We start from the raw sequence: 22092 nt of genomic DNA, 5'->3' as shown, positions 1-22092 counted from the left end.
ATTACGATTCACAAATCACATTCCTGACAGAGAGACTGGAATTGGCACAATTCATCTTCTGAGGCCAGATCATGGTATAGGCCTCTGAACAGTCTGTGAATTGGCTGCCTTTGGAACAATGGACTACAACTGGGGACAAGTTACGTGATGCCATTCATGGCCATCTGAGACCGTTTCTTCATGGAGAACTATGATAAAGTTTGCCTTGGAAGCAGCTGTTCTACAAAAGGGGATAAGGCATTGGCAGAAAAGGGAGCAGCTATAGCATGATGAGAGCAGGATCTCTCTCCCACTCTTGTGGAGGGAGAGACTGGTACCATCAATGGTTACAATACAGACCACTTCTGACCTGTGCTCAGTCACTGTCAGGGACACAGAAGCCCTGGAGGTACCATTGGTTATTATAATGAGGGGGACTAATTTAGATAATGACAGGATTCAGTGTTGCTATGAATAATATACCATGACATTTACTGTGTTCACAGCACTGTCATGAGCTCTATTCTTTTATTTTCACATTGGATTGGAGAACCTTCAGAAATTTTTAATATCGGGATCCCTGGGTGGCTCAGTGGTTCAGCGCCTGCCTTTGGCCCAGGGCGTGATCCTGGAGTCCTGGGATCGAGTCCCGTGTCGGGCTCCCAGCATGGAGCCTGCTTCTCCCTCTGCCTGTGTCTCTGCCTCTCTCTCTCTCTGTATGATAAATAAATAAATAAATAAATAAAATCTTTAAAAAAAAAAAGAAAAATAAATTTTTAATATCTTTGGAGGAGAAGGAGTTTGACAGGAGCAGCCCAAATTTTGGTATAATGTTCATCAGTATCATAGACCAACTGCCCCCTCTTTAATTCAGCTTCTTTTTTTTAAAGATTGATTTATTTATTTTAGAGAGAGAAAAAGAGAGTACAAGTGGCAGGAGGGCAGAGGGAGAGGAAAGAGAGAATCTTAAGCAGACTCCCCCCTGAGCATGGAGCCAGATGTAGCACTCTATCTGAGATCATGACCTGAGCCAAAATCAAGAGTCAGATACTCACTTACTAAACCACCCAGGAGCCTCTTGAATTCAGCTTCTTAATGTTGTAGAAAATTACATGAGACTTTTTTTTTAAGACTTTATTTATTTGGAAGAGACAGTGAGAGAGAGAAAGCATAAGTGAGGGGAGAGGCAGAGGGAGAAGCAGACTCCTCACTGAGAGGGGGGCCCAATTAGGGGCTCGATCCTGGGACTGCAGGATCATGACCTGAGCTGAAGGCAGATGCTTAACCAACTGAGCCACTCAGGCACCTCTGCAATGAGACTTTTAAATGACTTCAGTAGGATTAATATGGCCCTTACAGATCACTCCTAGCTTGGAAAATATTGCTGAATTGAACAGTGGCAAGGGCATCACGGAAGAGCCACCAAGGTGGTATGAAGCTATACCATCCAACAATGTAGCCTCTGGTTATACACGGCTACTTACATTTAAATAAATTTAAGTTGAATTAAATCAAAAATGTACTTCTCGGTCATATTAGCCAGTTTTTAAGTGCTCAATAGCGACATATGGCAAACAGCTGTGATCATGGACAGCACAGAAATAGGACATCTGTATCATCACAGAAAGGTCTATTGAACAGTGCCTGAATGGCATGCTTGCTGTGATGTTCAAAGTGAAAGGAATGGGAACACAGTCTAGTAGATTTACAGAAGGGTGATCTTAGAATTTCTAGGAAGGTACTTGTGAAGAGAGTTCCAGGAAAAAGATTTGTTGGTACCTTGCCTTAGATACTGAATTTTTAAAGAAGCTGACCCATTTCCTAGAAAGTAAAATGAATACAGTGTAAAATGTAGCCAAACACCAGAGAATGAAACCACCTTTGCAGTCCCAAGCCCCATTATATCATAAGAAAGGTGTGCCCAGGGGTGCCTGGGTAGCTTAGCGGTTGAGCGTCTGCCTTTAGCTCAGGATTTGATCCTTGGGTCATGGGATCAAGTACCACATCAGATTCCCTGTGGGGAGCCTGCTTCTCCCTCCTCCTGTCTCTGCCTCTCTGTGTGTGTGTGTCTCTCATGAATAAATAAATAAAATCTTAAAACACACACACACACACACACACACAAAAGGAAAGAAAAGTGTGCCCAAATATTGGGGTATAAATGAGGTGCCTAATTCAGCAAGGCACTTATAGCACCAATAAAAATCAGAAAATTAGTGTTTCTCCAGAGAAATCTCGTATGAATCTTTGAGAAAAACTTCGGAAAGCTGACTAAAACATACAGCTAAGTTGAGGAATGGCAAGTCTGAAGGAGGAAAACCCTGGAATTCAGTCGTGAGTTTACAAGCTCTTTTCTTGAAGGCAACCGTGTTCTCACCCGGTACTAGGGATTCCTACCCAGGTGTTGGAATTTCTAGGTGCTGGAAGAAATTTAACTGTTTAAGCAGGACAAAGAAAAAAGGTCAGAAATAGTACAGGAAACAGTATAAAGTAGAGGACTTAATCATTAACCAGAAGTTGGAGAGCTTCTGAGCCTACAATTTCCAGCATGGACAGTTCACAGAGGGCCACGCCAAGGTGAAGCAAGACAAGAGGACTGCTCGGTGATGCCTTGCAGTCTTCACAGTTATTGTTGTTTATTCAACAGTGTGACGAATCACCTCGTTTTACTCTTTTAACCTTCTCATAATGGGCAAAAACCTAATTACATATAATTATTGACTCTAGAAATAGGTATTTTAATCTTTTTCATCGTAAAATGTATCAGTCAAGCTCTTTTAACCTGTTGGATTGGAAGCGGGGTGGCCAAAACATAACCTAGAATCCATGTGTACGCATATCCTGGTTTGCCTCCACGGCTCCGGTTTATGTTGCTGTTCAGGCGTAATTATTAACAGAGCCCCCTCTCACCCACAAAAGTCTTAATTTGGACAATAAATATATGGCTACCTACCCACAATGCTATATGCTATTCTCTAAATGTGTTCCAAAATGCCAAGGGCAAGATGTGTTGTTTTCAGTCTGCTGGTTTTAGAGCCACTTTTCTTCTCAGCAAATGTCACCTTGGATGGAAGACATTACTTCACCAAGTTCGTATTGTTGACCATTTTCAAAACTATTTCATTCTGATGCCTTTTTTTTAACCTCTCTGTACATTTCAAATTCAATTTTAGTGTCAATTTTGCTCAGCAGAGTCTTCTTCCTGTCCTTCACTCTTCAAGATTTTTTTCCCCTTGGCTTTCTATTTTCTTACCTTTGTTGCCTATTTTCCCACATTTACTATAATATGTGTCTCCTATTTATAGTTCCCTTTCCTCCCACGTTCAATTTGTCTGTCATGTTCTAAATGACTATTTTTGAGTAAATGATAGCATTTCACAAACAACCACTAGTAGAATGTACACTACCTGATAACTCACCTTTTTATCCTACCTCAAATACATTATATTGAACTTTGATAAGTTAAAAATTTTAGTGCCTTTAAAAATATCTAAAGGGGATCCCTGGGTGGCGCAGCGGTTTGGCACCTGCCTTTGGCCCAGGGCGCGATCCTGGAGACCCAGGATCGAATCCCACGTAGGGCTCCCGGTGCATGGAGCCTGTTTCTCTCTCTGCCTGTGTCTCTGCCTCTCTCTCTCTGTGTGACTATCATAAGTAAAAAAAAAAAAAATTAAAAAAAAAATCCATATTAAAAAAATATATATATCTAAAAAGTTTCAATCTATTGGTAAATATTTACCAACTGGCTTTGGGGACTAGGAACCCTGATTTGTAGTGTTTGCTTATGTCTCTGGCATAATATTACCACCATGGATGACTTCAAGCTACCAACATGACTTCAACTGATTTGTGAAAATTTAACAATTAGCTCTGATGAGCCAATATGAGCTAGCTTCAGCAGAGCACAGCAAAACCCCTTGCTGAGATACAGAAATAAAAGTTCTGAAAAACTGATCACACAATAATTATCCTAATTACTTAAATTTTATATTTTATAATAAAAGGAAAATAAACTTATATTTTAAAAATATATTGAAAATAAGCTTATATATTAAAAAAAAAAAATACCAAAGATCGTATCTGGCAACTAGAAATTTCAGTAGAGGCTATTTCCAGTACTAACTTGGCTCTATTCCCCTAAAGGTTATTCTCAAATCCCAAGGACATTATTATGCAAGGTTAGGACCCCAGGTTCCATGACTGCCACAGTAAAACAAATCCATGGGCCAGAAAACTTCCAAGCTCTGGAACTGAGCCTCAGGGCAGAGAGTAAAAAAGTCAGACACTATCAGAGCTATAGATCACTTTACCAGCTATCAAAAATCCTTTGGTATTCAGCAAATTTAAAAGACTGCCTTCTTTCTGTTCTCAGAGATTCCAGAAGACCTAAAGGTTACATCTGGGATCAGTGGTTTTTCACAGATCTAAGTATTATTTTTATTTAAAGCCAATTTATAGCTTTGTTTAGTCCTATGACTTAACATATAATAGAAACTATAGCTTAGAGGTGGGGAAAGCCCTTTGAGAAATAGTTTAAGAACTACTCACACCCGTTCTAATGATTTAATCAAATGTAAGAGATTCCAAGAGAATGCACTAACAAGAGACACCTAGTAAAAGGCAAAATTAATATTTTCTAGAAAACATTCTGTGCCAGTACAACATTACCTCTAAATCTGAATTATTTGGCCTGAGGGGAAAAAACCTAAAGGCTGTTGATTTACTGACCCCAAACTTATTAAGATACATGTCTTTGAACACATCAGCCATATGTATTATTGTAGAATTTTTTAAAACCTATACGCCAAACTTTGTAGATAGTAAATTAAAAATAAAATAAACTCTACTTATGGTCATAAGTTGATGCATCATTTCCAGAAATAGCTCATACTTGTTGTTAGACATTGCACTAAAAGCTCTGGGCAAATTATTTTATTTAACTTATTATGAACCCTAAGAGATAAAGAGTATGACCTACATTATACACATTAGGAAACTGAGGCTTGGCTCAACTACTTACCCCAAATTACACAGCTAGAAAATGGCAGGATCTGAGTTGGAACATAAGCATGACACAGAGCACCTACATTTAACCCAAGGCTGCCTTGCCAAAAACCTTAAAATAATCTTATACTCTCGGATCCACTCATTCCACTGCTACAAACTTATAGCAAGATACTATGTTATGGGCAGACACAAATATAGCAAAAGAAATGGAAATGATGTAGATGTTCAACAATGTTAAATGATCTATTTATATGAGAGTATTTTTTTTAAGAGACTTTATTTATTCATTTATTTGACAGAGAGAGAGAGCACAAGTAGGCAGAGTGGCAGCCAGAGGGAGAAGCAGGCTCTGAGCAGGGAGCCTAATGTGGGGTTCCATCCCAGGACCCTGGGATCATGACCTGAGCCTAAGGCAGATGCTTAACCAACTGAGCCATCCAGGTGCCCCATACGTATGTTTTAGCCAAAAATGTGTATTCATCAAGGACATTTAATGAGAAACTCACAATATAATATATATATATATATAAAAAGCAGATCATAAGACCAAAAATACACTATTTCACTGTGTAAAATAAATATATATGTAGATGGGAGCTCCAGGGTGGCTCGGTTGATTGGGCAGATGACTCTTGATTTTGGCTGGGGTCATGATCTCAGGGTCCTGAGATGGAGCCCTGCATCCAGCTCTGCACTCAGCGGGGAGTCTACTTCTCTCTCTCTCCCTCTGGCCCTCCCACTGCTTGCTCTCTCTCTCTCTCTCTCTCTCCCAAATAATAAGTCTTCAATCCTAAAATAGATAGATAGATAGATAGATAGATAGATAGATAGATAGATAGATAATAGATAGATAGATGATAGATAGATAGATAGATAGATAGATAGATAGATAGATAGATGATAGATGGAAAGCTAAAAGAAAACAGTAATATCTCTGAGTATCTCTTGGGTTAGGATTATATATGTATATATACACACATATATGTATATATATATATATTTTACTTTCCTTCTGTATCATTCTGTTTTATGTGTTTTTTTGTGATAAAACATTTTTATAATGAGAAAAGCCATTTTTAAATTCAACAAAAGCCTATGTAGAGTTCTGATTACCATATTTCATGAAAGAAATGCGGGAACTAAAAAGTCAAAGAAAAGTAACTAGAATGGTCAGAGGAACAAGTAATAAACTAATATTATCAGTTCTGGGAACTGAACTTTTTTATTCAAAAAGTTCTGAAATACACCAGCAGAGAATGTCCCAGCTGATTTGGCCCTGGCTGGGGAGCATAATGGATCAGGCCAGCCTCAGGATCTCTCATCTCCCTGACAGATCAGATCCTCAAACACACTGCCTTCCCTTCCTACCTTCACCCTCTGTTTCCCATTTACTCTTTAACTCACCATAACCTGGTAGCCCCCACCCCTCAACTTCCTCCTCTGCCCCACAGAAATTACTGTTATCACTGCCATCAACCTTCTCTTTATTGTCAAATCCAGCAATCACCTTCCATCCTTGCCTTATATGAATGACCTCTCAGCTGTCATTGAATCAACTGACTCCTTCCTTGAGCACCTCTTTCTTTGAACCCCACATCAGATACACTGTTGCCTGTCTTCCCTACGCCCAGGTGCCAGCTGTGTTCAGGTATAGAACGGCAGGATGCCCAAGGGCAGCAGGCCTCTTCCCCAGCCCCAGGAAATGACTGGCTTAAGCCAATCAAGGAAATCTCCTTCCCCTTCGCTGTAATTGGTTTAGGAGTTGGTTCTGGCCCGTGAGACTTAAGGATAAGCTCCTACTGTGCACAATTCCTATCTTTAGACATAATTTTTAATATCTGATATTGTGGCAGGTCTTTTGGTGACCATAGAGGAAAGCCAGGAGAATTAGCAGAAGCTAATATAGAGTTTTGACATGGAGAAAATACGGTACTAATTAACCTTGGAACTACCTACCCCCAGACTATTATGTGAGATTATAAAAGCCTATTATTCAAGCCACTCTTAGTTAGGTGTTCAGTTCCTTGCAGCCAAAGATAGCCCTGATCACACTGCTATGCTCCCCTTTCTGCCCTTGCTTCTACATCCCATCTACTCTTCAGGCCCTCTCCTGAATCCTACCGTACCTTGCATGCCAGTGTTCTGGAGACTTTCACCTTTAGCCTCTTTATTATTCCTTTCATTTTTTTCTTTGTGCTTTCTCTTCCACTTGGATGATTTCAACTATGCATATTTATTTATAGTTCACATAAATATTTACTGAAAGTCTACTATGAGCCAGATCCTGTTCTGTTTTCTAATGCTCTGGGAATACACTGTTGAATAAGACCACTGATAGACAAGACAGAGGGGAAGGTCGGGAGGGGAGAAGATTAAGGATCTTTTTATGAGTCTTTTTATGACATTTATGGAACAACAGTGACTATAGCTAACAAATTAATGTTATACATTTAAAAATTTGTGAAGAGGATAAGTCTCATGCTGAGTGTTCTTACACACAAACACACAAATAAAGGGAGGGCTAAGCAGAAGGAGGAAGCTTTTGGAGGTAGTAGATATTTTATTACTTTGATTGTAGTGATGGTTTCACAGGTGTCTGCGAATCTCCTAACTTATTAAATTGTATACTTTAAATATGTTCAGGGATTTTTTGTTGTTGTTGTTTTTCTTGGTACATAAACTATACCTCAATAAAGCTATTTTAAAAACATAAAAACACTAAAGAAAGTTCTCTTTTATGAAAATGTGCAAATCTTTTGCCTCTTTTTCTATGGGATTATCTTTTTCATATTCCTTCTATGGAGCATTTTATTCTAGACATTACTCTTCCTATTCTCTAAGTCTACACAGAAGGAATAGCCATGTTTGTAAAACTTCTGATAAATTTATCTGAAGATAAATTTGAACTCAGGACTCTGAAATCTTCTTTGTACCAGGGCTTTTTATTTCTTCTTGAGTCAGTTTTGGGGAGTTATATTTTTCTAGGAATTCATCTATATCTTCAAATGTATAAGCTTAAATTCTCTAAAATATAAACTAAAAATTACCCTTTTTTCAGCTTTGGTTGCTCCCACTAAGTTTTTATAGGTAGTATCTTTATTTAGGTGTAATTCTAAAAACTTCTAATTTATATTATGATTTCTTCTTTGACCCATGGGTTACTTAGAACTTTCTTATTTAGTTTTCACATATACTGATTTTTTTCTTTCTAGATATCTTTTTGTTAGTGATTTCTAACTGAATTGCATTTGTGGTAAAACATACTCTATCATTTTACTATCTTAAATTTGTTTTGACTTCCATTATGATATAGGATATATTCATTTTTATAAATAACCCATCCTTTCTCAAAAAGAAATGCATTTGTAGTTCTTAGATGTTCTATATGTGACCATTAGATCAAATCTATTAATATATTGCTCAAAATTTTCTCTCATTATTGATTCCCCCCCCCCTTTTTTTTTTTTTAAATAAGCTCTATATCCCATGTGGGGCTTGAACTCTGGACTCCAAAATCATGAGTCACATGCTCAACTGACTATGCCAGCCAGGTGCACCATTTTTGTTGATTTTCCTGTTAACTAGCTCCATTACTTACTGAGAAAGATGTGTTAAAGTCTCCCACTATCACTGTAGAATTGTTTATTTCCCTTCACAGTTCTGTAGATTTTCCTTTATATATTTTGAAACTGTGTTATTTGGAGCATCCAAATTTGTTACAACATTCAGGAGAATTAAACATCTTACCTTTAACTCTACTAATGTTTTTTGGCCTTGAAGTCTACTTTTTTTATAAATTATTATAAGTGCATAAGCTTTCTTTTGGTGAGAATTTGCCTGATTTATCTTTTTCAATCCTTTAATCCAATCTTTCTTTAACATATCCACTGCCTTTTAACTGATTTCATAAAACTACTATATCACTGTAGTATTCTAATTATAGTTTTGGCTTCCAAAATAAGATATTCACTTCTCAAAAGAAACAAAAAACAGAACTGGTATTTCTGGAATTATGGCTTGTAGTTTTGAATATCATTGGTTTGCCATGGTAAACCCTATTCTTTCTCTGAAGATCAGTTCTTGTTTTTACTGAGCTCATGAGCTCTGCTGGAAAAACATATATGTGTGGGTGGATGCCAGGGCAGGAAGAGGGAAGATGTGGCCAGGAGAGGTGGTAATGGATATGCAATGCTAAATGTACGGTGGATGCAGCAAATCCAAATGCCTACAAGAGCCAAACAGCCAATCTGGGCAATTACACAAGGCAGGAGGGAATGTTCAGACTGGGGATCACTTGCCTTTCTAAAGGCAGCTATTTATTATCTATCAATACTTACTTTGTTGGAATGTTGCCAGATCATTTTCAGAGCAACCTAAATCTAGATTTGGGTGGGAAATCTACTGAGTTTGAAAAATTGGCAATTGATTCTTTTTTTTTTTTTTTTAATTCTACCCCAGTCAAATAAATCACATCTGTCACTTATATTTGCAAATCCTTTGTTCCACCTGCAAATCCTGGAAGAGATTGCATTTAGGATGAAGAGAACAACTGGAGAAGGCCTTTCCCCATCCCCGCCTATCCTCTTGAGAAATCCCTTTTAAGGAAAAATCTAATTCATGTCCTAGTTCTTAACAAATGGATTTTGAGATCTTTGGCCTCGTCAGCTACCACAAGCAGCATAATATGGTGGTCATCCCTAGAAATATAAAGGGAAAGGGTAAGAAGCAAGAGTGGGGGCTCATGCATGAAGATGTACCAAAAAGTTGCTACCAAAACAAAATTTGATACTTCTGGGGCCCACGTTTTCAGACTTATGCCAACATCCAAACTTGAACTAGTCTTTTAACCTCAGCCCAGGTTAGTCCAGTCTGAGAAAAAATATGGAAAAAAAGAGGAAAGGAAAAGATAGAAGATGTGCCCCCCCAAAGATAAATATATGCAGGCATGTGCACATACAAAAGTTTTACAATTCTTTTGCTCATTTGTTATTATTTCAAAATAATAAAATATTAAAATAATAATAATAATAATAAAATATTAGTGTAGTATCTCTGGAGAATCTACCCTGCCACCAAGAGGAGGTGCTCTGATGACTGGATGAACAGGGTGTTCTTTATAATGGAGGAAGAGGAAGAGGAGGAGGAGGAGAAAGAGAAGGAAAAGAAGGAGAAGCAGGAGGAGGAGGAGGTGGGGAAGGTGGAGGAGGAAATTGAGCTCCTACTACTTACAAATCACTTTTAGCTGCTTTTACATATGCTATTTTATGAAATGTCAAAACAAAACAGTGAAGTCCTCCCATTTTATAGTGAGAAAACTGAAGCACAAAGAAAATAAATGACTTACCAAGGTACAGATTTAATAAGTGTTAGTTGCCAGGATTCAGAACTAGGTCTCTTGTCTGGAAATCCTGGATGTTTCACTCTATCACACCTTCTGTGGCTGACAATCAGATGAGAATCTCAGCTTCAGCAGCCTGGTTCTTAGATAGCCTTGACTTCTGACAAAGTATGGGTACTGGGAGGTGCCAATGTCAAGAATTCAAAACTGAAATCAGAAATGAACAGCAAGACTCAGACTGTAGCAAAGGCAGGACCTCTGGACAGTTGCAAGGAAACACTTAAAGTCTGATTTTTAAAACCCTGTGAATTCTCACCTTCCCCACAACCAAATCCCCTTTCCCTCTCCTCCACACACAGACCTCACGCACCCACATTACTTCCCTGAACATAAAAGTTGTTTACCTCAAATTTGAAGAAACTACTTTTCTATTTCTCTTTTTTTAATCTCTTTCCACAACCCAATCAACTATTTAATTACTTTAGCTTAGCAAACTTCAACTTTACATGAAATTATTTCACTATACACCTTCTTATATTTTCAGTATATTAAGATAGGTAAGCCAGTATGTATTGCCTCAGGTAAAGAGAACACACTCTCTATATAGATTAGAACATTTAAAAAAAATTTTTTTTAACTTTTATTTATTTATGATAGTCACAGAGAGAGAGAGAGGCAGAGACACAGGCAGAGGGAGAAGCAGGCTCCATGCACCGGGAGCCCGACGTGGGATTCGATCCCGGGTCTCCAGGATCGTGCCCCGGGCCAAAGGCAGGCGCCAAACCGCTGCGCCACCCAGGGATCCCTAGATTAGAACATTTTAAAGAGCAAAATATTCTTTTTGTTTTAATCTAGTGTCCGTGAACAAAATTGTATTTTCATCTGTTTATAAATACTGATCATATAAAGTACATATCTGTAGTATGGTATTCTGACACAATTTTTGACTGGGCATATGGTAATTGTACTGAATTCATTATACAAGAAAACGGGGGTATTTTCTTTTAGACAGAAAATAAACAACAGACTGGATAATTAAATTAGTTCTCATTCTCTTCAATATGCACAATATAAATTTTCTCAGGGAATTGTGATAAAAGACATTTCACTAGACAAGAAAATCCATAATTCATATGCCATCTCTCTGGTTAATTCTCAGACTGACCCTTCAGAGCAAAGCCTATAATTGTTCTTCAGCATTTTCATTATCAAAGGTTTATTTTACAAATAAGAATTATATATGTATAACCCATCTCCCAACATTGTGAAATTTAACTTATTCTTGGGCTTTGTTAGAAATATCGGGGATTAAAAAAAAAAAAAAAGAAATATTGGGGATTAATTCTGAAGTAAACAGAAAACAGTAAAGCTTGTCCCCACTCAATCTGATCTCAGGCCCACCTTGCTCACAATTGCTTTGTATCTCTGAAAATTCATAAAGCCTATAATAAAACATTTGATAATAAAGACATGGTCTTATTTACCCCAATCAGTATCTACCGCAGTTCCTGGAATGAATTGTGGAAGGGACAGAGAGCATTATGAAAACTGTAAACAAGTAAGTACTTGCCCATGTAAAGGAGAAAAGAATTTATAACTTAACCTTTCAACATTCTTCTAGCTGGTCTAAGAATCAAATTGACAGAAGACAGAAAAACAGAAAAAAATCAAAGTCTAATAACACATATACCTCCTATATACATGACAGAGACCAAGGAAAACTGAGTAACTCACTGAAACGGCTGAAGCCATCAACTTAAATATCACCTCCAGCTAAAGCCAAAGGAAAGTATTGGAGATGGGAAGTGAGTTATGGAAGCTTATGAGGAAAAGCACAGTAAAGCCAGGTAAGGTTGTTATGCATAGTTAAGCCCACAACTTGTCTGTTGATAAATTTCTAATGACTTAAGAGTGTCCTCTTCTTCCTGATACTGAGGAAGAAACTCTTAGGATTGGAGATTTCTCTTACGTATGTAAATGTCTCTTACTACCAGTTAACTGCTACCCGTTTTCAGTTTCTCTTGCCTCTGCAGTTTCTTAAAAATAACCAGCTTAGAACAGTCAATATGCCAAAGAGGCATATCTTGGGGTGGCAAAATTTGCTCTTTTACACCCACAAACAAAATTAAGCTTTAAATATAGATTTCCTGTACAAATGACTCAAACCTATTTTGAAGAGTTCTCCTGTTTCCATCGGTAAGGCACTTGGGAAAACAGAATCATTTACATTTAACTAAAAATTTACTTTATAATTTTGTTGTAAAATTATGTTTTCAAAAAAAAAATACTTGCTTCTTGATACTTTTTCACAAACACAGCGCATATAGCATGTATTGAAATTCTTTGCTAAAAGAAGCCATTTAGTTTTCCAACTTGATTATATTCTATCCCCTTCAGGAAGCAGTCATTGTCATATGAGGGGGTCAATGATTATAAAAAGAATTATGTTTCTCAGGTTTTTAATAGAAAAATTCATGAAGTGCTTTTATGAAGAGCTTTTTTTTTAAATCTCTAGCAGTTTGTTTCATCCATTTCTAGGACCTTTAACTAAAACCAAAAATCCATTACCTTTTCTTGAAACATTTCACTGGGTATCACAACTTGTATAGAAATAGGTCCCCCAAGGACCCACATTACCCTCAGTGACACCTATACTACAGTGTCCTATAACTCCTAAGCCGGTGCAGTGAATCATGGTCAAATAACAGCAGAGGAAGTAAAGGTGAAGTCTGAAAACAGTTGAGTGTAATTCCAACTGTATGGTATCTTATACAAAACTATTCTATACTGATAAAATACAGTGGATCTGTCTATCTCATAGAAACTGGAGTGGAAAGTAAAACAGTGAAATGATAAATGTTCAATATATAGCAGAGAATGTTAACTCTCTTTCCTGGAACACTGAGTCTTCTAGGTTACTTGTTCACAAATGTTTTGTCCCATATCTGGGGATCTCTTCAGCAGATCATCTGCCTAAACAGAAAGGATTCAGTAGAACAAATGGGTGATAAATGAGATACCAAATGAAAAATATCAAATAAATTAATAATTTATTTCCAGAAAAGAAAATCACTGGCTTTGATATACTAGAATAAATAAGCAACCTGTCCAAGACCCATGGGATAGACTCTTCAGACTATATTAGTTTCCTAAAACAGTCATAACAAATTACCACAATCATGGTAGCTTAAAAAAAACAGAAATTTATTCTCTCACAGTCCAACAGCCAGATGTCCAGAATTAGTTTCACTGGGCTGAAATTAAGGTGTTGGCAAAACCACATTCCCTCCAGAAGGTATAGAAGAAAATCCTGTCCTTGTCTCCTCTAGCTTCTGGTGGCTGCACCATTCCTTGTACCACATCTCTCCAACTTGTGGCCACATCTGACTTGTGGCCATCTCTCCAACTTCTGCCTCTGTGGTGGCATGGTTTACTCCTCTTCTCTCTGTGTTCAAATCCTCTCCGCCTCTCTTTTAATGACAGTCGTAATGGCACTCAGGGACCTCTGACATGATCCAAGATAATCTCATCTCAAAATGCTTCACTCAATCACCATCTGCAAATAAATCTTTTTCACAAGTACAGATTTCCATAATCAGGATGCAGATATCTCTGAGGGAAGGTGGGGAGGCATTTTTAGTTTACTGTACAGACCAAGACCATAGTTCAAGAATTTAATTGTAAGTAAAGAAAATGGTGATAAGAAACGTGGGCTTTCTGAGCCTTGCACAACGACTTACTCAAATCCCAGGTGTGTGATGGCAGCTGTTTGGAGAGTCATTCAGGGGTCTTAGTCACAGTGATGTTTATGGATTAATAGATTATCTTCCTTCAGGCAATCATCAACCAATTGAGAAGCCGATTCCTCTGCCATTTATCTAATAATAAAGATATATGTAGTAGGAGGGGTTGAAATTCTTTCCTGACCCTGAAGTAGGACAGAACATATTCTCTGGTTATCCTTCAATGCCTTCCATCAAAGCTATAGCTTAAAAGTTGCCTGGAGATCAACAGTTTTTTGTAAGTCTTCCACAGAATATTGTCACTGACATAGTTACAATAGGGAGGCAGAGTTTACTTCCAAAAATGTCAGTTGAGGTGCTGAGAAAGTGTCAGGCCAGCTTTGGTCGCTGGTGCCTACCTTTCGGCTGCTAATATATGTAAATGATCCCATCCAGGGGCCCAGCTGTTGTATGTGGAAATGTGCTGATGAAACTAAATTGGGATTCTAGAAAATGCAAATCAAATTGTGAGCAAAATTACTGAAACACGCCAGCCCTCCTTTGAAGCATTATAGACCAACCCAAGAAAAATGACTAATGTGTAATAATACACAGTCCTGACAGGAATCATAAGCTAGGAAGGAAGTTGCATGGAAAATAATAATAAAGAATATTAAATTGCTACCAGGCCCTGCCAGAGACAAATGAAAACGGACTAGATTCTCACCAGTCACTTACTCAATCCCTTTGAAAATGTCCCAGGAATCTGCAGACAAAGAATGCTTTCACGCATATTCCCTTTCTGCTAAAAAGGAATGTTTTCTCAGGAATGTTTCCACACTGGAAAGGGCAGATAGGAGATGCCTCTCTGAAAAGGAGTCACCCTTCTGGCCAGTTCATCATCCTTCCTTGGGCATTGAGATAACAAGCTGCTTTTATCAGCTACCGGTAGAGAAAATTGTGCACTTTCCCCAAGATATACAATTTGACAGAATGGCATCCTTCTCTTTCCTATACATATAAAATATGAACTAAATTTTAATTGCCCATAAAACTTAATATTATTTTTATTCCTAAGTGATTCCTCTTCATCAGAAGGTAATTTGAGGCCTTTCTGGAAGTTTAAAGGCAAAGCTCAGTCATTGGCCACTAGTAAGAAGTGAGCCCCTGCCTGCCCAGCTCTGCCTTCCCCTGTAAGTAAAACCCAGCCTCAAGCTCCTGGCATCTACGCCAGCCACCAGCAACCTGCACACATCCCTGAAAAAGTACAGGTAGCAAAACTCCAGGGCAGAGGACAACTAGCCCCTAATCTCAGACGGCAGCTTATTTCAGTTTTGTCCTAATTGCCCTATTTATTCCTCCTTGACTTTATGGACCTATGAAGACAGTTGCACATAAGAAACATTTGGGAAACATCTATAAACATAATTGACATCTCAAACTCTCTTCCCCCAAACACCGATTGAATTGGTCTGAGTTGGGGCCTTGGTATCGGTAATTTTTTTAATGCCCTAACTGTAATGTACAAGCAGGTTTGAGAACCCTTGTTTTACTTGCTGGCTTCTGTTACTTTTTACCAGTCATGTCTTCCCAGACTCTTGTCCACATTCACCTACCCAGGCCCACCATATTTATCCACTTCTTTTCTAGGGCCATTTAAACTTCACTTTGCTGCCTGAAGCTATGGTACTGGCTTGCCCTTCTCCAGACTTGATACATTGCCTGGCAAGACTTTCTGTTCGATTATTTTCCAGGCTTCTCCTGGCTTGCCCCAATGCAACACCCACCAAGATCACAAAAATACCTTAGCAAGAGTCTTTCTACCCACTAGCCATCTCCTTCCTTCACTTTAACCCATGCAAAATCTGGCAAGTCACATATCCCTCTCCTCTTGGAACTCTGTAACAGTCAATACCTTGGTCCACATTTAAACCCAATGCCTTACCATGGCTATATCTTTGCCTACCTATACATTCAGGATTATCCCCATGTAGGGCCAAATAACTCTTTGTTGTGGGAGGCTATCCTGTATGTTAATAAGATGTTTAATAGTGTCCCTGGTTTTTGCTCATCAGATGCCAGTAGCACCCTTCTCCCAACTTGTGACAACCAAAAACATCTCCAGACGTGGCCCATCCTGGGGAGGGGAAAGAAGTACTCCAACCCCCTCCCCACTGAGAACCACTGCTCTATCTGTATGTCTAACCTCCCAAATTACTTCAATTGAGTTGGTTCCTCTGCCATCTGGTATATATATTCTTCCCAGTATTAATTTTCACCCAAATTTACAATCCATCATTCTGAAGAATCTTCTTCCTCCTGAGTTGACAACCCTCAGCTTTGATTCACTTCCTAAATGATGCGAACCCCAAAGCAGCTAAGACAGATAATCACATCCTCTGGTCATCCTTAACCCTCCTGTTGCAGATGACCATTGGGAAAATTCTGTAGAAAATATCCCAGTAGAGAGTTCCAATCCATGCAGTTATTTTGATATCTCCTTAAGATCACTACTTTGATTTTCCATTACGTAGCTTTGGTGCATAAAGACTGGCCTTATGTTGAGGCACCTGAGTGGTTCAGTCAGTTAAACATCTGACTTCAGCTAGGTCAGGATCTCAGGGTTCTGGGGTTAGACTGCCTCTCACTCAGTGGGGAGTCAGCTTGTGCCTCTGCCCATCCCCCTGCTCTTTTGCTTTCTATTTCAAATAAATAGATAATCTATATTTAAAAAAAAAAGATTGGCCTGATGCTATAAGCCCTGCAAACACTAAATGAATTTATGTAATAACAAAAATGTTAACAGAACATAGACCAGGACTTTTCCTTTTTTTTAGATTTTATTTTTAAGTAATCTTTACATCCAACATGGGTCTCAAACTTATAACCCTGAGATCAAGAGTTGCATGCTGTACCTATTAAACCAGCCAGGTACCCCAGATCAGGACTTTTCTTAACATTAAAAATGCTAAGTTGATTCCTGACTCTAAATGCTCTTACCCTCCTGAACAATTATTTATTCCTGCCTCTGACTTGTGGAATGGAAATTGTAATGTTCTTGCAAAGCCCTTTGAAATTCCAAATGGGGTGGAATTTCATTTCAATTTGAGTACCAATTCTTAATTATTTGAGCTAATGGAGAGGGACAAAGCACCAAAAATAGAATACTCATAAAATACAAATTTAAGCTCATACTGATACAAACATGCATTCTCAAATTTTCAGAAATTAAAAGGTTACCTAAAGTTATTAGGCTAATTTTATTGAATGATTCATAACTCTTCCAAATGAAGAATTGCAAATATGTTTAAGCATTATATTACTGGCATATGACAGCCAGAAGAGCAACTTTCCATGGTTCTTCATTATAGTTAGAGGTGATTTCAATATCGTTGTTTTCACAGCTTTATATTAGAATTTTTATTCTCATCATAATTTTCTATATTTTTCAAGTTATCTTCATGAAACTCATATTATTTCCATTGTGATAAAATACACATACAGAAAATGTACCATTTAACCATATTTTTAAAAGATTTATTCATTTATTTGAGAGAAAGAGAGAGAAAGTGTGCACACATGCAATGGAGGGAGGGGCAGAGGAAGAGAATCCCCACTGAGCACAGAGCCCCACACAGCCCCATCCCACATCCCATGAGATCAAGACCTAAGCTGAAACCAGAGTTCCAACACCCAATCAACCCAACCATCCAGGCACCCTCCATTTAACCATTTCTATATATCCAGTTCTGTGGCATTAACTGCATTCACATTGTTGTGCAGCCATCACCATCACCTGTCTCCAGAACTTTTTTTATCCTCTCCAACATCACAAATTTTTAACAGATAGCCAGCCCTTCCCTTCTGTCTACTAATGATCCGCTAAATATCATTTTAAGTTAATTTCTGGTAGCTCTTATTGCAATAAAGGTAAGTCTACTAAAATAATCATTTTAAAAAACGGGATTTATATAGGCTTATTAATTTGACTTTCCTATAGAAAAAGAGAATTCTTGTCTTTTCATAGTTATGCTTCATACATTCTCACTACCCAATGCTTGACTAACCCCGTTTTCTCACCATTTCCCTTTCAACACTCCAGGGGAAATTAACATGTGCAAGAGCTTCCGGTTGCTTCTAACAGTACATGGAGCACAGGGTTGTTGACTAGAAAAGGATGGTTTTGTATCTGCAAAATTAAAAAGTTATTTTTGACAAATATACTTCATTTTGCTTAAAAATATATTATGGACATTGCTTATAGAATACTAAAATAAAAGCATGCTCATCTGGGGATTTTTATTTTGTTTTGTTTTTCTTTTTGGGATGTGTATCTGTGTGTGTGTTTTAAGCCTTTGGCTTTTAGACTAAATCATTTTTGGTTTAACAGATGCAAAGTGTTAATTACTAAGGAAGACAGAAGTTCCCTAAAGCCTTATTAATAAACTTTATTTTAGTTTCCCATAGCCTAGCTTTATTAATACAGTTTATTTTAGCTATACATCTCTTATAACTGCTATGGCAACTTCTTTGGAGCATAAACACTACCCAACTATAACAAAATTCCAAACTTTGGATTAAGGAAAACATTACTACATTTTTTTAATTATTCATGAGAGACACAGCGAGAGAGTAGAAACAGAGGCAGAGGGAGAAGGCGGCTCCGGGTGGGGGCCCTGATGCCATACTCGATTCCAGGACCCCAGGATCACAACCTGAGCCAAAGGCAGGCGCTCAACCACTGAACCACCCAGAACCCATTTTACATTATTTTTATATTAGACCTGAAGACTCTCATTTTCTGAGAGACAAAGATTGAAGTGGATGGCGTTGAAAATCACTAAGCATATCTCCAAGATCTATGTCTTTCACAGAACCACTGACAATAATCCTCCTAGCACTCTAGCCCTCGTTTTAAAACTTCCCAATAAGGAAACTGCCTATCACAATTTAAAAAGTGAGTCTCCCGGGCAGCCCCGGTGGCTCAGCGATTTAGCGCTGCCTTCAGCCCAGGGCCTGATCCTGGAGACCTGGGATCGAGTCCCATGTTGGGCTCCCTGCATGGAGCCTGCTTCTCCCTTTGCCTGTGTCTCTGCCTCTCTCTCTCTCTCTCTCTCTCTGTGTCTCTAATAAATATATAAAATCTTAAAAAAAAAAAAAAGGCCCATAGAGGCTATCTCTTAAAAAAAAAAAAAAAAAAAAGCGAGTCTCTCATAGTTTCTCACCATGGCGTGTGGCAATTTTAACTTCAGCATTTTTAAAGAGATGACTGACTTCCGTCTTTCTGCTCTTTCTTAATGATCAGTTTTGTTTAATTTGCTGTAACTAAATGAGAGTTAATACCGTCCTTTAACTAGAAGTCGCTGGCAGATTTATCAATTATTTCATAAAGCATAGTGGATCAAAGACAAATGTCAAAGGTTTCAAGCCCCAAAGACCCTCTTCATCTGCTAGATCCAGAAACTAAAACAAAGCATTGGTTTTCCTACTTATCCCCAAACTGACTCAAACCTAGAATTAAACTATAACATGAAACTAGTTTTGAGAATTCTTCTAAGATACTGGGAGAAGGAGACTATTCATTCCAGAGTAGAAATATAGCAACAATATAATACAGTTTCACTGTTATTTGTCATAGTTCAGGCTGCTGTAACAAAAATGCCTGTTGTGCAGGGCGGGTGGGGGGGACGGTGCTGCGCATGAACAACAAACATGTTGTGTCCTAACATGGTGAGAAAGACAAAGTTGCTCGCTGGGGTCTCTTTTATAAGGAGCACTGATCCCATTCTTGAGGGCTCCACCTTCATGAACTATTCACCTCCCAAAGGCCCCCCTTAGGAACACCATCACATTGGGTGGGGAGAGTGGTCAGGATTTCAACATACGAATTTGGGGAGGATGTAAACATCCAGTCTATAGCACTGTTGCTGTTTCTTATAATTTAAAAGTAACACTCCCAGACTGAGCAGGCAAAACTTTGGCCTAATAGCAGTGGTTCTGACATTAGCTCATGGAAAGTACTTAACACTTGGAACACACATGGTTCTGCGCAGAAAGAAAAACAGCATGCCCACTATTGTAAGGTCAGAGCATCACTGCACAGATCATTTTTTTAATTCCTTGCAACTGTCATTTTAAAAACCCACAACCCTCACCAGCAGAACATTTGGAACAGTATACTCCAGTGTTCCAGGGAGGTCAAATTTCTTTCCTTCAACTCTTAAGAGGCACCTCTTGAAACTTTCCAGTTAAGATTTTGAAAATTTGTAATAAATAATAGCCCTGGAAGAAAGTCTACAATATGGCTCTCAGTGAACTTGACTTTCATCGGAAGATTCAGGATTTTGGAACAACTGCCACCTAATAACTATTCAAAATAAAATACCCATATTAGTTTAGGTCTTCTCATAATCTCTGGCTTTCAAGTCAGAAGGAGAGTCATTTTTATTTATTTACGAAACTAGAGTTAAAATTTCTCAAAAAATACATATAAAGAGAGATTATTGATTCTTAGTAGTGTCACCAAAAACAAGTAAAGGGCAAATTTTCAGTTAGTTTTTTTCTCCCTAATAAAAAAGAATGAATTAACATTAGCATTCATTCACTTATTCAACAAACTTTTCTTGATGATCTATTATATGCTAGGTTTGTGTTGAGCGCCTGAGGCAAATAAAAAGAAATAAATCCCCCCCTCCCATAAATGGGCAAATCAATGTCAAGGCTTAGTGAAGATTAAAACCACACCATGTGGGGATTTACCCCAAAGATACAGATGCAGTGAAACGCCGGGACACCTGCACCGCGATGTTTATAGCAGCAATGGCCACAATAGCCAAACTGTGGAAGGAGCCTCCGTGTCCATCGAAAGATGATGGATAAAGAAGCTGTGGTCTATGTGTACAATGGAATATTTGTCAGAAACGACAAATACCCACCATTTGCTTCGACGTAGATGGAACTGGAGGGTATTATGCTGAGTGAAATAAGTCAATCAGAGAAGGACAAACATTATATGGTCTCATTCATTTGGGGAATATAAAAAATAGTGAAAGGGAATAAAGGGGAAAGGAGAAAAAATGAGTGGGAAATATCAGAAAGGGAGACAGAACATGAGAGACTCCTAACTCTGAGAAACGAACTAGGGGTGGTAGAAAGGGAGGTGGGCGGAGGGTAGGGGTGACTGGGTGACGGGCACTGAGGGGGGCACTTGATGGGATGAGCACTGGGTGTTATTCTATATGTTGGCAAATCGAACACCAAAAAAATATAAATTTATATAAAAAAATAAAATAAATAAAATAAAACCACACCATGAAATAGAAGCAAGCAGCCCAAGTCACCAGGGAGGCTAAAATCCAAGTCAATGGCCTTCACATTCCACTCTCTCTGAACTGTGTGGTTTCATTCAATGCTTTTCAAAGATAGATAAAGGCTGCAGAAGAAAATATTCTTCTGTCCTTTCCCTTCTATCTACAGAAAGTAGGGCTTGCTCTAACCCTTAGATTCTTTCCCTCATCCACTTGGAAAGTAGTAGAATGGAGAGAGAGAGAATGAATTAATGAGGAACAATTTGTAAAGAACTTGGGAAACGTTGTCTGTTACTAAAACAAAAGGGAAGCCCAAATAACTCATCTTATAATCTGTCATTACTGTGCTTCATCGTTTTTTTTTTTCTTGTTCTTATGCTTTTATCTCACTTGCACTACAGCTTTGCACATAAATGAATAACAAGACAACATGTATTCCATCAGGTTGGGACGGTCATCATTTCTCCATTCTGACCAAGAGCGATAGACCTCTTCTCCTTAACCTTCTCCTCCTCCACCCATGTCAGGGCAAGTCCAGGGGAACATCCCCCATCCCCGATCCAGAAGGCCCCTTACCCTGAAGCCCTCGGATGTCCAAGTTTGACATCGCCTACCTCCAGCATCCTCTCCCTCCCTCCCACACCATTTCTGGCTCAGCAGTCCTATGCTTCATCTTTTTCACTTTGAAAGACAAGAGGAAAAATCATTCTCAGTAGCTATTAAGTGTATTTAAAAGAAT

At 38.3% G+C, this 22092-nt stretch overlaps 1 long non-coding RNA gene across 8 annotated transcripts in view; it reads right to left on the bottom strand.

Moving 5' to 3' along the window:
• The window catches only part of LOC144287888 (uncharacterized), a 186826-nt gene that overhangs the window by 96218 nt on the left and 68516 nt on the right, over nt 1-22092 (bottom strand). For 6 of the 8 annotated variants that reach the window (XR_013355693.1, XR_013355694.1, XR_013355690.1 and 3 more), the window contains exons 7-8: nt 14065-14202; nt 10331-10531 (exon numbers count right to left, since the gene is read on the bottom strand). This is a non-coding gene — a long non-coding RNA (uncharacterized LOC144287888). Of the gene's footprint in view, nt 1-10330; nt 10532-13423; nt 13937-14064; nt 14203-22092 lie in introns of those variants that run through there. The other 2 variants (XR_013355699.1, XR_013355692.1) reach the window with 2 other exon arrangements.

The sequence above is a fragment of the Canis aureus genome, chromosome 17 (genome assembly GCF_053574225.1).
Source record: "Canis aureus isolate CA01 chromosome 17, VMU_Caureus_v.1.0, whole genome shotgun sequence".
Classification (NCBI taxonomy): domain Eukaryota; kingdom Metazoa; phylum Chordata; class Mammalia; order Carnivora; family Canidae; genus Canis; species Canis aureus.
This window is presented reverse-complemented; position numbering and strand designations above follow the sequence as displayed.